Source organism: Hyla sarda, chromosome 2 (genome assembly GCF_029499605.1).
Source record: "Hyla sarda isolate aHylSar1 chromosome 2, aHylSar1.hap1, whole genome shotgun sequence".
NCBI classification, from domain to species: Eukaryota; Metazoa; Chordata; class Amphibia; order Anura; family Hylidae; genus Hyla; species Hyla sarda.
Genome location: NC_079190.1, coordinates 484379431 through 484397371, shown reverse-complemented (window position 1 = coordinate 484397371; position 17941 = coordinate 484379431). Strand labels below are relative to the sequence as shown.

Below are 17941 nucleotides of genomic sequence, written 5' to 3'. Positions count from 1 at the left end.
GATTAATGTATGCAGAATAACTTTCCAATAGCATGTTATTAAAAAATATGCTTTTTTCTATTTCATTTTCCACTTTGAAAAAATGACCACTAGGGGTCTCCCTACCAGTCCTTTTTTTTATAGATTTCAGACTCATGCAGGAGTCCTAAATCTCAGACTGCATCCGGGACACAGACAAGCGCAACACTGCTCCCTGGCAGGGAGCAGTGCTGAGTTTGTCTGTGTCCCAGCTGCAGATTTAGGACTCCAGCATGAGTCTGAAATCTATATAAAAAAAAGGACTGGTAGGGAGACCCCTAGTGGTCATTTTTTCAAAGTGGAAAATTAAATAGAAAGAAGAATATTTTTTTAATAAAATGCTATTGGAAAGTTATTCTGCATACATTAATCTATAATATATCGAAAGTATTTTTGATGAAAGGTACCCTTTAAAGTCTAACTAGTCAAAGCACAGTGTTTCTGATCCAACACTCTACACCCATAGAATTAAATTATAAAATACTGCCCCCTATGTGCACAAATATACAGTAACTGCCATAAGGTTATATTCGCACAGCATAACATTTTAGTAATTGTAATTTTTACTTTTTTAAATAAGGGAAATTGCTTTTATAAAATAATAAGCCAGCAAATTTGATGCTATGTTAATATACCCTTATACTGTCTATACAACTACTATATCTACACACATATATAATACTGTTTCCTAGGGAAATATGTTTATGTAAATATATACTATAGTACAGCATATATGCACAACATACAACTTTACTATTGTTTCTTATGTACAAGACTATACTGCTCTCTATAAACAAGAATATAACTACTATAATACTGCCCCCCTATGCACAAGAATGTGGTATGGGGCGTGAGATGCAGGACAGATGGAATTACTCTAGGGGCAGATACCCCTTGTATTCTTGGCTCAAGGGCGTGGCTTATCCTCAATGCCACCCAAAGGTATACCGCTGGATCCTGGGCTAGGCACGGGGGGCAATAATGACTCCGATGCCAAGTTATGGACAACGGTAGCTTTACTGAGTGACAGATGGTACAGTCTATACAGTGTAGCCGGGCCCATTGAGGTGACCAGTGACTTAAAGGGGTATTCCAGGAAAAAACTTATATATATATATATATATATATATATATATATATCAACTGGCTCCAGAAATTTAAACAGATTTGTAAATTACTTCTTTTAAAAAATCTTTATCCTTCCAATAATTATCAGCTGCTGAAGTTGAGTTGTTCTTTTCTGTCTGGCAACAGTGCTCTCTGCTGACATCTCTGCTTGTCTCAGGAACTGCACAGAGTAGAAGAGGTTTGCTATAGGGATTTGCTTCTACTCTGGACAGTTCCCGAGACGCGTGTCATCAGAGAGCACTTAGACTGAAAAGAACAACTCAACTTCAGTAGCTTATAAGTACTGAAAGGATTAAGATTTTTTTTTATAGAAGTAATTTACAAATATGTTTAACTTTCTGGAGCTAGTTGATATATATAAAAAAAAAGTGTTTTCCTGGATAACCCCTTTAAGGGCTTGCTGGGACTTGCAGTGGTTTTGGACAATTTAGTGCAGGCCACGTTGACTTGACAATAGATGACAGTGACTGACTTGACTTGACTGGAGACAAACTAAGCTGTGACTTTCTTGTAGACTTGTAGCTTGTGGCTGTAGACTTAACTTGAGGCTCCTATGACGCCAGACTCTTAGGCTCGACTGCACCTCAGCAAAGATTTAGGAACTAAGTGAGAGAAGATTTAAGAACTGGTGGGGTCCCATTGGTCACCCTTAAGTCACCTGGTCACTGATACCTCCTGGGTAGCAATCACATGACAACTGGTGATCACATGTTACCTTTCTTAAAGATACAACATTCTTATATACATAACATAGGGGATAATATACAATTACAGTAGAACAGATGAAGGGGGGGGGGGGGGGGGGCAGGGGATACTGCAGGGAGGCTGCCTGACAGGCCAGCAAGGGTACGGGGTACGGGGGGTACGGGGTAACAACTCCAGTATTTGAATATATACAAGAATATAACTACTATAATACTGCTTTATTTGTACAAGAATATAACTACTATAATTGTGCAACGAGTAGAAAAATGGTTTTAGCACTCACCATAAAATTGTCTTCTTAAACACCGGCATGGAAGAGAAAAATAAACCGCACAGCAAAAAGCTGAGCGGCGTGACGGCAACAAGCCCTGTTTCGCGGTCTTCCTACTTCCTCTGGCCCTTTGCGAAACAGGGCTTGTTGCCGTCACGCCGCTCAGCTTTTTGCTGTGCGGTTTATTTTTCTCTTCCATGCCGGTGTTTAAGAAGACAATTTAATGGTGAGTGCTAAAACCATTTTTCTACTTGTGGCACAGTTTTGGATATTGTTTTTTCCTGGTTTTATGCACACCATAGCCTCATCCTGTACATTAACCTTTTCCTTCAAATCCCACCTATACGCATGATACGCCCAGCAGTGGTGCCATCCCGTCTTTCCTCTTGCCTAAAAGTATAACTACTATAATACTGCCCCCTAAGTCGAAGAATGTAACTACTATAAGACTGCTTTCTACTACAATATTTCTCAAATATGCAAGAATATAACTACTATAATTAGGGATGCACCAAAATTTCAGCCGCCAAAAACTATCAGCCGAAAAATGCCTCTTTCAGCATTTTCGGCTGAGTGAATTTTCTGCCGATAATTCCAGGGAAAGAGGGGGGGGGGGGGTTGGCTTAACCTCTTCCCGACCCATGACATATAATACACCATCCGCTGTGGAGGTAGCCGGGTGAGCTTACCTCTGTATCAGTGTCTGTGGCTCTTCATTTGATTGAGCTTGGGTGAAGCAGGCTCAACCGAATGAGCACAGATCACACAGATAAATGGAGTAGTATTGAACTCCATTGATCTGTATGAGGAATCTAATGATTCCTCCTAAAAGTCCCCTAAGGGGACTAATAAAGTGTAAAAAAAAAAAAGTTAAATAAAAGTTTAAAAAACATCCATTAACCCCTTCCATATTAAAAGTTTAACCCCTTAACGACAATGGACGTAAATGTACGTCATGGTGATGTGGTACTTAGCGCACCATGACGTACATTTACACGCCGACATGTTCGCGAGCACCGGAGCACTGATATCAGCAGCCAGGGACCCGCCAGTAATGGCGGACATCCGCGATTGCGCGGATGTCCGCCATTATCCCCTCCGATGCCGTGATCAATACAGATCACTGCATCTGCGGCATTGCGGTAGTTTGAATGGACGATTGGATCGCCCGCAGCACTGCCGCGGGGATCCGATCATCCAGCATGACAGCCGGAGGTCCCCTCACCTGGCTCCGGACGTCTCCCGGGGTCTTCTGCTCTGGTCTGCGATCGAGCAGACCAGAGCAGAAGATCACCGATAATACTGAGCAGTGCTGTGTCCTATACATAGCACTGCACTATATTAGCAATCAACTGATTGCAATGAATAGCCCACTATAGGGACATAAAAAGTGTAAAAAAAAAGAAGTAAAAAAATGTTAAAAAAAAAAAAAAGTAAAAAAATTTGAAAAATTCCCTCCCCCAATAAAAAGTAAAACGGACGTTTTTCCCCATTTTACCCCCGAAAAGCGTAAAAAAAAATACTTAATACACATATTTGGTATCGCCGCGTGCATAAAAGTATGAACTATTAAAATATATTGTTAATTATCCCCTACGGTGAACGGCGTAAACATAAAAAAAATGTAAAGTCCAAAATTGCTGCTTTTTTGTCACATTTTATTTAAAAACATTTTTATGAAAAATGAATAAAGAGTAAAACCTAAGCAAAAGTGATACTGATAAAAACTAAAGATCATGGCACAAAAAATGAGCCCTCATATCGCCCCATATACGGAAAAATTAGAAAATTATAGGTGGTCAAAATAGGGCAATTTCAAACATACTAATTTTATTAAAATGGTTTGAGATTTTTTTTAAGCGGTACAATTATAGAAAAAAATATAACATGGGTATCATTTTAATCGTATTGACCCACAGAATAAAGAAAACATGTCATTTTTACCGGAAAGTATACAGTGTGAAAACAAAACCTTCCAAAATTTGCTAAATTGCGGTTTTCTTTTCAATTTTCCCACATAAATAATATTTGTTTGGTTGCGCTGTACCTTTTATGGTAAAATAAGTGATGTAATTACAAAGTACAATTGGTGACGCAAAAAACAAGCCCTCATATGGGTCTGTGGATGGAAATATAAGAGAGTTATGATTTTTAGAAGGCGAGGAGGAAAAAACGAAAATTCAAAAATAAAATTGGTCTGGTCCTTAAAGGGGTATTCCAGGCAAAACGTTTTTTTTTTATATATATCAACTGGCTCCGGAAAGTTAAACAGATTTGTAAATTACTTCTATTAAAAAATCTTAATCCTTCCAATAGTTATTAGCTTCTGACATTTTCTGTCTAACTGCTCAATTATGATGTAACGTCCCGGGAGCTATGCATGATGGGAGAATATCCCCATAGGAACTGCACAACTCCCGGGACGTGACATCATCATTGAGCAGTTAGACAGAAAATGTCAGAAGCTAATAACTATTGGCAGGATTAAGATTTTTTGATAGAAGTAATTTACAAATCTGTTTAACTTTCCAGAGCCAGTTGATATATAAAAAAAAGTTTTGGCCTGGAATACCCCTTTAACCCCTTAAGGACGCAGGACGTAAATGTACGTCCTGGTGAGGTGGTACTTAACGCACCAGGACGTACATTTACGTCCTGAGCATAACCGCGGGCATCGGAGCGATGCCCGTGTCATGCGCGGCTGATCCCGGCTGCTGATCGCAGCCAGGGACCCGCCGGCAATAGCCGACGCCCGCGATCTCGCGGGCGTCCGCCATTAACCCCTCAGGTGCCGGGATCAATACAGATCCCGGCATCTGCGGCAGTTCGCGATTAAAATGAACGATCGAATCGCCCGCAGCGCTGCTGCGGGGATCCGATCATTCATAACGCCGCACGGAGGTCCCCTCACCTTCCTCCGTGCGGCTCCCGGCGTCTCCTGCTCTGGTCTGTGATCGAGCAGACCAGAGCAGGAGATGACCGATAATACTGATCTGTTCTATGTCCTATACATAGAACAGATCAGTATTAGCAATCATGGTATTGCTATGAATAGTCCCCTATGGGGACTATTCAAGTGTAAAAAAAAATGTAAAAAAATGTAAAAGTAAAAAAAAAGTGAAAAATCCCCTCCCCCAATAAAAAAGTAAAACGTCCGTTTTTTCCTATTTTACCCCCAAAAAGCGTAAAAAACATTTTTTATAGACATATTTGGTATCGCCGCGTGCGTAAATGTCCGAACTATTAAAATAAAATGTTAATGATCCCGTACGGTGAACGGCGTGAACGAAAAAAAATTTAAAAAGTCCAAAATTCCTACTTTTTTAATACATTTTATTTTAAAAAAAATTATAAAAAATGTATTAAAAGTTTTTTATATGCAAATGTGGTATCAAAAAAAAGTACAGATCATGGCGCAAAAAATGAGCCCCCATACCGCCGCTTATACGGAAAAATAAAAAAGTTATAGGTCATCAAAATAAAGGGATTATAAACGTACTGTCACGATGCCGGCTGGCAGGAGGTGGATCCTCTGTGCCAGAGAGGGATTGGCGTGGACCGTGCTAGTGGACCGGTTCTAAGTTACTACTGGTGTTCACCAGAGCCCGCCGCAAAGCGGGATGGTCTTGCTGCGGCGGTAGTAACCAGGTCGTATCCACTAGCAACGGCTCAACCTCTCTGACTGCTGAAGATAGGCGCGGTACAAGGGAGTAGACAAAAGCAAGGTCGGACGTAGCAGAAGGTCGGGGCAGGCAGCAAGGATCGTAGTCAGGGGCAACGGCAGGAGGTCTGGAACACAGGCTAGGAACACACAAGGAAACGCTTTCACAAGGCACAAGGGCAACAAGATCCGGCGAGGGAGTGCAGGGGAAGTGAGGTATACATAGGGAGTGCACAGGTGAAGACACTAATTGGAACCACTGCGCCAATCAGTGGCCCTTTAAATCGCAGAGACCCGGCGCGCGCGCGCCCTAGGGAGCGGGGCCGCGCGCGCCGGGACAGGACCGAGGGAGAGCGAGTCAGGTACGGAAGCCACAGCGGGCAAACCAGAGGGCAAGGGAGTAGGGAGGGGGGGAAGAGGGTGACGGCCGTACACCACGAAAAATGGGGATTTGGAAGAAGATTCAGAGACTCTGAAGTTGTACGAGAATTCGGCCCATGGAAGAAGATCTGCCCAGTCATCCTGGCGGGAGGAAACAAAATGCCGTAAATAATCACCCAGGACCTGGTTAATTCTTTCTACTTGCCCATTGGATTGAGGATGATAAGCAGAAGAAAAGTTTAATTTAATCTTGAGTTGTTTACAGAGAGCCCTCCAGAATTTTGACACGAATTGGACGCCTCTATCCGAGACGATCTGCGTGGGCAACCCGTGAAGACGAAAAATGTATACAAAAAATTGTTTTGCCAACTGAGGCGCTGAAGGAAGACCAGGAAGAGGAATAAAATGTGCCATCTTGGAAAATCGATCAACGACCACCCAAACAACAGTGTTGCCACGGGATGGGGGTAAGTCTGTAATAAAGTCCATACCAAGCAGAGACCAAGGCTGTTCGGGGACAGGCAGAGGATGAAGAAGACCAGCAGGCTTCTGGCGAGGAGTCTTATCCCGGGCACAGACAGTACAGGCCCGCACAAAATCAACAACATCCGTTTCCAGAGTCGGCCACCAATAGAAACGAGAGATGAGTTGCAAGGATTTCTTGATGCCCGCATGGCCTGCGAGATGGGAGGAGTGACCCCATTTGAGGATTCCGAGGCGTTGGCGTGGAGAAACGAAGGTCTTCCCTGGAGGAGTTTGCCTGATGGAGGCTGGAGAAGTGGAGATCAGGCAGTCAGGAGGAATGATGTGTTGCGGAGAGAGCTCTACTTCCGAGGCATCCGAGGAACGAGAGAGAGCATCGGCCCTAATGTTCTTATCGGCAGGGCAAAAGTGAATTTCAAAATTAAACCGGGCAAAGAACAGAGACCACCTGGCCTGGCGAGGGTTCAGCCGTTGGGCAGACTGAAGATAGGAGAGATTCTTGTGATCGGTGTAAATAATAACTGGAAATTTTGATCCCTCCAGCAGATGCCTCCATTCCTCAAGTGCTAATTTAATGGCCAGTAGCTCTCGATCCCCGATGGAGTAGTTCCTCTCCGCCGGAGAGAAGGTCCTAGAAAAAAAACCACAAGTAACAGCATGCCCAGAAGAATTTTTTTGTAGAAGAACCGCTCCAGCTCCTACTGAGGAGGCATCAACCTCCAATAGGAAGGGTTTAGATGGGTCAGGTCTGGAGAGCACGGGAGCAGAAGAAAAGGCAGACTTGAGCTGTTTAAAGGCGTCTTCCGCTTGAGGAGGCCATGACTTAGGATTGGCGTTCTTCTTGGTTAAAGCCACGATAGGAGCCACAATGGTGGAAAAATGTGGAATAAATTGTCTGTAATAATTGGCGAACCCCAAAAAACGTTGGATAGCACGGAGTCCGGAGGGGCGTGGCCAATCTAAGACGGCAGAGAGTTTGTCTGGGTCCATTTGTAGTCCCTGGCCAGAGACCAAGTATCCTAGGAAAGGAAGAGATTGACATTCAAACAGACATTTCTCCATTTTGGCATAAAGTTGATTGTCTCGAAGTCTCTGAAGAACCATACGGACATGCTGGCGGTGTTCTTCTAGGTTGGCAGAAAAAATCAGAATATCGTCCAGATACACAACAACACAGGAATATAAGAGATCACGAAAAATTTCATTAACAAAGTCTTGGAAGACGGCAGGGGCATTGCACAGGCCAAAGGGCATGACCAGATACTCAAAGTGTCCATCTCTAGTGTTAAATGCCGTTTTCCATTCGTCCCCCTCCCTGATGCGGATGAGATTATAAGCACCTCTTAAGTCCAGTTTGGTAAAGATGTGGGCACCTTGGAGGCGATCAAAGAGTTCAGAGATAAGAGGTAGAGGGTAGCGGTTCTTTACCGTGATTTTATTAAGTCCGCGGTAGTCAATGCAAGGACGTAGGGAGCCATCTTTTTTGGACACAAAGAAAAATCCAGCTCCGGCAGGAGAGGAGGATTTGCGGATAAACCCCTTTTTTAAATTTTCCTGGATGTACTCAGACATAGCAAGAGTCTCTGGGGCGGACAGAGGATAAATTCTGCCCCGGGGTGGAGTAGTGCCCGGGAGGAGGTCAATAGGACAGTCATAAGGCCTGTGAGGAGGTAGAGTCTCAGCTTGTTTCTTGCAAAATACGTCAGCATAGTCCATATAGGCCTTAGGGAGACCGGTTACAGGGGGAACCACAGGGTCACGGCAGGGAGTACTGGGAACCGGTTTAAGGCAGTCCTTGAAACAAGAGGTACCCCAGCTCTTGATCTCCCCTGTGGACCAATCCAGGGTTGGGGAATGGCGTTGAAGCCACGGTAGTCCAAGGAGAATTTCGGAAGTGCAAATGGGGAAGACCAAAAACTCAATTTTTTCATGATGAGGTCCGATGCACATTAGGAGGGGCTCCGTGCGGTAACGTATGGTACAGTCCAATCTTTCATTGTTAACACAATTGATGTAGAGGGGTCTGGCGAGACTGGTTACCGGGATATTGAACCTGTTGATGAGAGAGGCCAAAATAAAGTTTCCTGCAGATCCGGAATCCAAGAAGGCCATGGTAGAGAAGGAGAAGGTACATGCAGATATCCGCACAGGCACAGTAAGACGTGGAGAAGCAGAGTTGACATCAAGGACTGTCTCACCTTTGTGCGGAGTCAGCGTGCGTCTTTCCAGGCGGGGAGGACGGATAGGACAATCCTTCAGGAAGTGTTCGGTACCGTCACAGTACAGGCAGAGATTCTCCATGCGGCGTCGTGTCCTCTCTTGAGGTGTCAGGCGAGACCGGTCAACTTGCATAGCCTCCACAGCGGGAGGCACAGGAACGGATTGCAGAGGACCAGAGGAGAGAGGAGCCGGGGAGAAAAAACGCCTCGTGCGAACAAAGTCCATATCCTGGCGGAGCTCCTGACGCCTTTCGGAAAAACGCATGTCAATGCGAGTGGCAAGATGAATGAGTTCATGTAGATTAGCAGGAATTTCTCGTGCGGCCAGAACATCTTTAATGTTGCTGGATAGGCCTTTTTTAAAGGTCGCGCAGAGGGCCTCATTATTCCAGGATAGTTCAGAAGCAAGAGTACGGAATTGTATGGCGTACTCGCCAACGGAAGAATTACCCTGGACCAGGTTCAGCAGGGCAGTCTCAGCAGAAGAGGCTCGGGCAGGTTCCTCAAAGACACTACGAATTTCCGAGAAGAAGGAGTGTACAGAGGCAGTGACGGGGTCATTGCGGTCCCAGAGCGGTGTGGCCCATGACAGAGCTTTTCCAGACAGAAGGCTGACTACGAAAGCCACCTTAGACCTTTCAGTAGGAAACTGGTCCGACATCATCTCCAAGTGCAGGGAACATTCTGAAAGAAAGCCACGGCAAAACTTAGAGTCCCCATCAAATTTATCCGGCAAGGATAGTCGTAGGCCTGAAGCGGCCACTCGCTGCAGAGGAGGTGCAGGAGCTGGCGGAGGAGATGATTGCTGAAGCTGTGGTAGTAGCTGCTGTAGCATCACGGTCAGTTGAGATAACTGGTGGCCTTGTTGCGCTATCTGTTGTGACTGCTGGGCGACCACCGTGGTGAGGTCGGCGACAACTGGCAGAGGTACTTCAGCGGGATCCATGGCCGGATCTACTGTCACGATGCCGGCTGGCAGGAGGTGGATCCTCTGTGCCAGAGAGGGATTGGCGTGGACCGTGCTAGTGGACCGGTTCTAAGTTACTACTGGTGTTCACCAGAGCCCGCCGCAAAGCGGGATGGTCTTGCTGCGGCGGTAGTAACCAGGTCGTATCCACTAGCAACGGCTCAACCTCTCTGACTGCTGAAGATAGGCGCGGTACAAGGGAGTAGACAAGAGCAAGGTCGGACGTAGCAGAAGGTCGGGGCAGGCAGCAAGGATCGTAGTCAGGGGCAACGGCAGGAGGTCTGGAACACAGGCTAGGAACACACAAGGGAACGCTTTCACAAGGCACAAGGGCAACAAGATCCGGCGAGGGAGTGCAGGGGAAGTGAGGTATACATAGGGAGTGCACAGGTGAAGACACTAATTGGAACCACTGCGCCAATCAGTGGCGCAGTGGCCCTTTAAATCGCAGAGACCCGGCGCGCGCGCGCCCTAGGGAGCGGGGCCGCGCGCGCCGGGACAGGACCGAGGGAGAGCGAGTCAGGTACGGAAGCCGGGGTGCGCATCGCGAGCGGGCGCCACCCGCATCGCGAATCGCATCCCGGCTGGAGGCGGTATCGCAGCGCACCCGGTCAGTGGATCTGACCGGGACGCTGCCGTAGCGAGGATGTTGCGAGCGCTCCGGGGAGGAGCGGGGACCCGGAGCGCTCGGCGTTACACGTACTAATTTGGTTAAAAAGTTTGTGATTTTTTTTAAGCGCAACAATAATATAAAAGTATATAATAATGGGTATCATTTTAATCGTATTGACCCTCAGAATAAAGAACACACTTCATTTTTACCAGAAATTGTACGGCGTGAAAACGAAACCTTCCAAAATTAGCAAAATTGCGTTTTTCGTTTTAATTTCCCCACAAAAATAGTGTTTTTTGGTTGCGCCATACATTTTATGATATAATGAGTGATGTCATTACAAAGAACAACTGGTCGCGCAAAAAACAAGCCCTCATACTAGTCTGTGGATGAAAATATAAAAGAGTTATGATTTTTAGAAGGCGAGGAGGAAAAAATGAAAACGTAAAAATTAAATTGTCTGAGTCCTTAAGGCCAAAATGGGCTTGGTTCTTAAGGGGTTAAACCACCCTCCTTTTCCCATTTTCCATATATAAAAATATGATTAAAATAAAATGTATGTGGTATCACCACATGCGTAATTGTCCCAACTATTAAAGTATTATGTTTCTGATCCTGCACTGTGAATGGCATAAACGCAGAAAAATCCCAAATGAAAAAATTACTGATTTTGGTCCCATCACATCACAAAATAAAAAAAACCTAATAAAATGTAACAAAAACTATATTTAAAAAAAGGGGGCGAGGCAATACATTTTCGGTTTTCGGTCAAGCTCGGCCTATATTTTCAGTTTCAGACCAAAATTTCCCTTTCGGTGCATCCCTATCTATAATACTGTCCCCCATAAAGGAATATAACTACTATAATTCTACCACCAATGCACAAGAATATATTTTCTATACAACAATATGAATACTATAACACTGCCTCCTATGTACAAGAATATATTTTCTATAATACTGCTCCTATGTACAAGACTATAACTACTATAATACTGCCCCTATGTACAAGAATATATTTTCTATAATACTACCCCATGTACAATAATATAACTACTATAAAACTGCCTCCTAGATAAAATAATATAACTACTATAATGCTGCTTCTCTGTACAAGATTATAACTACTATAATACTGCTCCTATGTACAAGAATATAACTACTTACATACTGCCTTCTATGTACATGAATGTAGCTACTATAATACTGCTCCTATGTACAATAATATATCTACTATAATACTGCTCCTATATACAAGAATATATCTACTATAATACTGCTCCTATGTACAATAATATATCTACTATAATACTGCTCCTATGTACAAGATGATAACTACTATAATACTGCTCCTATGTACAAGAATATAACTACTATAATACTGCTCCTATATACAAGAATATAACTACTATAATACTGCTCCTATATACAAGAATATAACTACTATAATACTGCTCCTATATACAAGAATATAACTACTATAATACTGCCTCCTATGTACAAGAATATAACTACTATAATACTGCTCCTATATACAAGAATATAACTACTATAATACTGCCCCCTATATACAAGAATATAACTACTGCAATACTGCCTCTTATGTAAAAGAATATAACTACTATAATACTGCTCCTATATACAAGAATATAACTACTATAATACTGCCCCCTATATACAAGAATATAACTACTATAATACTGCCCCCTATATACAAGAATATAACTACTATAATACAGCTCCTATATACAAGAATATAACGACTATAATACTGCTCCTATATACAAGAATATAACTACTATAATACTGCTCCCTATATACAAGAATATAACTACTATAATACTGCTCCTATGTACAAGAATATAACTACTTACATACTGCCTTCTATGTACATGAATGTAGCTACTATAATACTGCTCCTATGTACAATAATATATCTACTATAATACTGCTCCTATATACAAGAATATATCTACTATAATACTGCTCCTATGTACAATAATATATCTACTATAATACTGCTCCTATGTACAAGATGATAACTACTATAATACTGCTCCTATGTACAAGAATATAACTACTATAATACTGCTCCTATATACAAGAATATAACTACTATAATACTGCTCCTATGTACAAGAATATAACTACTATAATACTGTTCCTATATACAAGAATATAACTACTATAATACTGCCTCCTATGTACAAGAATATAACTACTATAATACTGCTCCTATATACAAGAATATAACTACTATAATACTGCCCCCTATATACAAGAATATAACTACTGCAATACTGCCTCTTATGTAAAAGAATATAACTACTATAATACTGCTCCTATATACAAGAATATAACTACTATAATACTGCCCCCTATATACAAGAATATAACTACTATAATACTGCCCCCTATATACAAGAATATAACTACTATAATACAGCTCCTATATACAAGAATATAACGACTATAATACTGCTCCTATATACAAGAATATAACTACTATAATACTGCTCCCTATATACAAGAATATAACTACTATAATACTGCTCCTATGTACAAGAATATAACTACTTACATACTGCCTCTATGTACATGAATGTAGCTACTATAATACTGCTCCTATGTACAATAATATATCTACTATAATACTGCTCCTATATACAAGAATATATCTACTATAATACTGCTCCTATGTACAATAATATATCTACTATAATACTGCTCCTATGTACAAGATGATAACTACTATAATACTGCTCCTATGTACAAGAATATAACTACTATAATACTGCTCCTATATACAAGAATATAACTACTATAATACTGCTCCTATGTACAAGAATATAACTACTATAATACTGTTCCTATATACAAGAATATAACTACTATAATACTGCTCCTATGTACAAGAATATAACTACTATAATACTGTTCCTATATACAAGAATATAACTACTACAATACAGCTCCTATGTCCAAAAATATATGAATTTCCCCATTTGGTGTGACTGTACTGTAGCACTGGGCTGTAATTAGGGACGTTCCTATAGTCTCTCACATAATGGCCGCTGTTTTTCCGTTCTTGCTTTCATGTTTTCCCCCTTGCATGCCATTGTGCCTCCTATATGAGTCTTTCATCTTCCTCTCTCTACTGTCTCTCATCATTGTATATCATACCTTTAAGCTTTGCTTTTACTTTTACCCTGTTATAAAATATCTGTATTAGCGAGAAGATAAAAGAAGAATCTCCACAATGAGTAAACAAGATCTTCATTTAGGAATCACGGTGACATTATATTGTTGCTGCTCCAGCATTATTTACTCATGAATAGTCTTCTGCATCTGTCATGCGGCCTCATAATGAGGTCTCGTGTCCCATGGCTAGCCTCCTTATTAAGCCTATATTTATTGTCTAAACAACCAAGTATAGTTTACTTTCACATCTCCATTAAAACTGCGGTAATCCAGAACATGAAACTCCAAAATAATGTAAGAAAGTGTAGGATTGGCAAGTTAAAAAAAACAACAAAAAATCCCAAACTTTTTTATATTATACTTTGTGTAATGAAAGATTATACAGTGTTCAAATTGCTACAGAATTCCCTGGTCACCTATAGCAATCACCTTTCCTGGGCCCTAACTGTGTCTTCCAGTACTCAGAAACCCATAGGACTTACAGTAGAGCGAATTGTATTACAAGGAGACCATCAAAAGAAACCAACATACAATGCATGTATCACTACTGATGTCAGGAGCCGAATGATCATGGAACAAGTGCATAATAAGCACTTAGCCAGGCGTTGACGCAGAAGATGATAAACGTGAACATTTACAATGGCTGACCATAGTTAGCTTTCCCTAATCTTTCCCTATAACTATCTTTGAGTACTAAACTTAACACTAGACATCACTAAGTGTCACTGTCCCTAGAAATATCCCTATGATAATTCTCATCTACAATCTAGTCATAGCAGAGCAACAAGCAGCCACTAGAACTCAGAGTCAAGAACATAACTGAACAGAACTTACCGTATATACTCGAGTATAAGCCGACCCGAATATAAGCCAAGGCCCCTAATTTTACCCCAAAAACCCAGGAAAAGTTATTGACTCGACTATAAGCCTAGGGTGGGAAATACATCATCCCCCCATGTAATCAGCCCCGCTTCATCATCCCCCCCCCCCCCTTCATCATCACCGCCTGTCAATCCCTTCATCAGTGGTCTTCAACCTGCGGACCTCCAGATGTTGCAAAACTATAACTCCCAGCATGCCGGACAGCCATCGGCTGTCCGGGCATGCTGAGTGTTGTAGTTTTGAAACCTCTGGAGGTCCACAGGTTGAAGACCACTGGGGCCTTCGTTATCATCCAGCCCCCCCCCCCCCTTTGTTTTGCACAGGGACGTTCATGCGCAACGTCCCTGACGACGACGCACAGGGACGTTGCGCATGAACGTCCCTGTGCGTCATCATCAAGGCAACATCACTAGTCCGGGGCGCCGGGCCCAAAGCACGGAGAAGAGGCCCCCTGGTGAAAAATGGACAGCCCGCAACAACTAATCCTCCCCACCGGATGGTCCCTGCAGCATAGATGGCCCGGACCAGCTCACCCTAACTTCCCGCGGAGGGGGGGGGGGCTGGATGATAACGAAGGCCGCAGTGGTCTTTAACCTGTGGACCTCCAGAGGTTTCAAAACTACAACACCCAGCATGCCCGGACAGCCGATGGCTGTCCGGGCATGCTGGGAGTTGTAGTTTTGCAACATCTGGAGGTCCGCAGGTTGAAGACCACTAATGAAGGGATTGACAGGCGGAGAGTTCACTCCAGTATAAGCCGAGGGGGGTGTTTTTAGCACGAAAAATCGCGCTGAAAAACCCGGCTTATACCCGAGTATATACGGTAATTGAGGAACTAAGTAACTCGGTCAAAAGCTGCAAAAAACTAGAAAAGAGAAAAACAAAAACTTAATAAATAGACAAAGAACAGAACTAGACTGGAACAAAGCAATAGAAACACATAATACATGCTTGAAACAAATGTAAAGAGCATCCCTGATGCAAAAGTCAGGGATATTTAAAGACACAGTAGCACCAGGCCAAACAGTCATGATCAGCGGATCCAGATAAATAGATCAGCTGTGAGACAGTTGCATAAGCAACTGCCCAAAACAAACGAATAATAGTCATATAAATCAATACGTCATGAATACGAGTGAAACAGTGTTGAACTGCTGAACAGAGATTTTGTGAAATCTACTGCAAGAACAAGTGTCACAGTGCTGGGATCAGAGTGACAGATTACTTGCTGCCCTGTAAATATACTGCTCTCTGTATATTTGAGGCTTTCCAGTTACTTACTCAAGGTGTCACATGGTATTTCTAAAAGGACTTAGGTTGGGTTAACACTATGGAATCTCTGGCCAGACGCAATCCAGCCTCAGACTTTGAGTGTGGCCAGCGGCAACTGAATTAGTCGGTGCTAGGACCGCGCAGACATTGTCATGCCCATAGATGGCCATGTCTGCGGAGCGGAGATCCACCAGAACATTGAACAAGTTCAATGTTCTGGCAGAATTCTTCCAGGGGATTTTCCGGGTGGAAAGGCCGCCTGGAAAACTCTGCAGGATGCACTGTGCGGAATGCCGTTGCCAGCAATGGGACTCTCCTGCCCTGGAATTTCCAAGCAGAATTTTAAAACAAAGTTCTACTCAAAATTTCCGTAATGTGAACCGTAGTGTAAACTATTAGAGATATTCCCAATATGGGCTTTAAAGGGTACCTCTCATCAAAAAAAAACTTTTGATATATTATAGATTCTTGTTTGCAGAATAACTTTCAAATTGCATGTTATCAAAAAATATCCTTCTTTCTATTTAATTTTCCACTTTGAAAAAATGACCACTAGGGGTCTCCCTACCAGTCCTGGCAGCAAGCATTTCAGAATCATGCTGGAGTCCTAAACACTCAGAGCTGCCAGCCTGCTTTGTTCACAGCCAAACAGGCTGTGAACAAAGCAGGCTGGCAGCTCTGAGTGTTCTCCTTTGTGAACAAAGCAGGCTGGCAGCTCTGAGTGTTTAGGAGTCTGAGTCTGAAATGCTTGCTGCCATAGGAGTCTGAGTCTGAAATGCTTGCTGCCAGGACTGGTAGGGAGACCCCTAGTGGTCATTTTTTCAAAGTGGAAAATTAAATAGAAAGAATTATATTTTTTACTAACATGCAATTGGAAAGTTATTCTGTATACATTAAACTATAATATATAAAAAAAAAATTTTTGATGAGAGGTACCCTTTAAAGGAAACCTGTCAGGTTTCTAGGGCCTAGCACATTGACCCTGACATTGACAATAGGAGGTGCAGAGGGTGCGGTTGCACTCGGGCCCAGAAGTGGTACTCAGGTCGAAAACTTATTTTATTTTATTTTTTAAATCAACTGTTACCAGAAAGTTAAACAGATTTGTAAATGACTTCTATTAAAAAATGTTAATCCTTCCGGGACTTATTAACGGCTGTATACTACAGAGGAAATTCTTTTCTTTTTGGATTTCTTTTCTGTCACGACCACAGTGCTCTCTGCTGACATCTCTGACCATTTTAGGAACTGTCCAGAGCAGCATATGTTTGCTATGGGGATTTTCTCCTGCTCTGGACAGTTCTTAAAATGGACAGAGGTGTCAGCAGAGAGCACTGTGGTCAGACAGAAAATAAATCCAAAAAGAAAAGAATTTCCTCTGTAGTATACAGCTGCTAATAAGTACTGGAAGGATTTTTTTATAGAATTAATTTACAAATCTGTTTAACTTTCTGGCACCAGTTGATTTAAAAAAAAATGTTTTCCAGTGGAGTACTCCTTTAAGTTATACCTCTGGCCCTGGGACCTAGCAGGTCAGGAAAACAGCGTTCTAATGCAGACTTCCCAGGGTGGGCGATGTATCAGTGCGTTGCCTATGTTTGGCATTGTGCAGAATAAGGTGCAGCAGACTGTACAAGAATAGATAAAAGGGTCTGCTATTTTTTTCCACAAACATCACTACGCTTTTCCATTTCTGATCTGGTGTTGCCGCTAAGATCCGTGGGGATGAGCTCCAGAAAGGGATAAAGAAATAAGGGGGAAAAAAAATTTGACTTCTCCTAAAAGTGGTGCTTGTCACCCAATAAATTGATACTGACTTGAGAAAGGATTAAAGAGTGTCAAGGTCCTGTAGATTCTGTCAAGGTCCTGTAGATTCTGTCAAGGTCCTGTAGATTCTGTCAAGGTCCTGTAGCTTCCTCTGCCTCGGCATGAACTTCCACCTCGGCATGATCCACCTCGGCATGATCCTTGCAGAATGGATTAGATGGATTTATTCTGGGCCTTCCCTCAGAGCTTCGCCACACACCTCACACCTTGACTATGGGAGCGTAAAGCTCCGCTGTGTCCGATCATTACCTTGATTTACCATTATATCATTCCAATACAAGAAACAACTCTATGGTAGAAAAGCCACAGCAGA

General features: G+C 42.6%; 1 protein-coding gene across 8 annotated transcripts in view; it reads left to right on the top strand.

The window, feature by feature from the left end:
* The window catches only part of GRIK1 (glutamate ionotropic receptor kainate type subunit 1), a 512490-nt gene that overhangs the window by 301771 nt on the left and 192778 nt on the right, over positions 1-17941 (top strand). The window lies entirely within an intron of this gene.